Source organism: Polyergus mexicanus, unplaced genomic scaffold (genome assembly GCF_030449975.1).
Source record: "Polyergus mexicanus isolate NDT 795.1 unplaced genomic scaffold, iyPolMexi1.0 SCAF_19, whole genome shotgun sequence".
Lineage (NCBI taxonomy): Eukaryota > Metazoa > Arthropoda > Insecta > Hymenoptera > Formicidae > Polyergus > Polyergus mexicanus.
Window position 1 is genome coordinate 4,084,744 of NW_027223339.1, and position 1,624 is coordinate 4,086,367.

Genomic DNA, 1,624 nt, shown 5'->3' on the forward strand with positions numbered 1-1,624 from the left:
TTTTTTAAATGGGAATCCCTATTTTTGACCCCGGATTCTGAAAGAGCCGAAAATTTTACATTAGAGTTGTAAGGGGTCATTTCACGTTCAGATAATCATTCGAGGGTCAACCATTGCCTGCGTTCAGTCATCGATATGCTACTCGATGTCCGAGACCTATGACGAGGACATAGCAGGATAAATTTTCAGGTCCCATTTTGATCCAGTCAATGAAGGCAAGAATCTGAACCCGGCCGATGAAGGCAAGGCCGTGATGAACCCGGCCAATAAAGGCAAGAATCTGAGCCCAGCTGATGAAGGCAAAACCATTAATAATCCAGCCAATGAAGGCAAGATTGTGAAGAGTTCCAATGAAAAAGAAATTTGAGGTTTCACTGAATTAGATTTTCGAAAATGCCCCCATTATTGTTAATACATAGCTGTATACTCCGTTCAAAATTTGAACAATTGATAAAAGTACGTGTCTTAGTATGTTCCTGCAAGTATCAGTGATTTGTTGCACCATATTTTCTGGTTGTTGGCGCATGGACCATATTTTTCAAAAAGCCCCAGAGAAAAAAGTCAAGACTTGTTAGATCAGGAGATCTGGGCACCACTCAACATAGCTACTAATTCCTATCCACGAACGGGGGTATCGATGATGCAAAAATCGTTGAACGATTCTGCTCCTATGGGCAGGTGCCCCATCTTGCTGGAACCACATACGTTGTCGTGTTTGCAGATCAACATTGGCTAACAGATTTGGTAATTCATGTCTTTAGAAAATGGAGATATCTAACTGAGTTGACATGTCCTTCGAAAAAATAAGGCCCAATTAAGTAATCATTCACAATACCGCACCACACTATGAGACTCCAGCGCTGTTGGTGATCAACCTCACGGAACCAATGATTTTCTGCAGATCAATAGTGACAGTTATGTCGGTTTAGTTGGCCTCTGTTATGAAAAGTAGCTTCATCAGAAAACATAACGTACTTGAAAAATTCTGGATCTTGACGTAACATTGCTTGAACCCAATTACAAAATGCCTTCGTTGGAAATAAGCTTTGGGTTAAGGCTATGTGATAAGGGTGGTAATTATGCAGTCTCAAAATTCTTTGAGCTGTTGATCTTGGGATGCCAGATTGTACTTCTAGTGTCGTAGTGAAATATGTGAATCTAAATTAACCATAGCTAACACTACAAGAACTCGTGGATCGTTCCACTCGATTGTCATAATCTACGACGTTGTCGTATTCTACGAGGTCTTTGTCTCTCACGTCTTTCAATTCTGGCAATCATATTATGAGCAGGATGCTGACGTCTGCCAGGGAAACATCTACGATATAATCGTTCTGCTGCACGATAATTATTACGACAAGAATTAATAGAATATCAACAATCTCATTCCTTGTGTAATCCGGCATGTTTACAAAGTACGGAGAACTTCAGAAAGATAAATTCACGTTACGTACACACTGTGACAGATAGAAGAGATTTTCAATACATACAATAAACTATCAATACTATGATCAGTTTATCGAGAAAAAGAACTGAGAAATTTTTAATGATAAATTTCAAATAATTTTCAAAATTTCCAGAAATTATTAAAATTTAAGAAAATTTCTGAGGATTTAGGGATTCT

The 1,624-nt window shown here is 38.5% G+C and overlaps 1 pseudogene; it reads right to left on the minus strand.

Moving 5' to 3' along the window:
* Positions 1-371: 371 nt before the first annotated feature.
* Positions 372-1,004, minus strand: LOC138941589 (uncharacterized; annotated as a pseudogene).
* Positions 1,005-1,624: the final 620 nt, after the last annotated feature.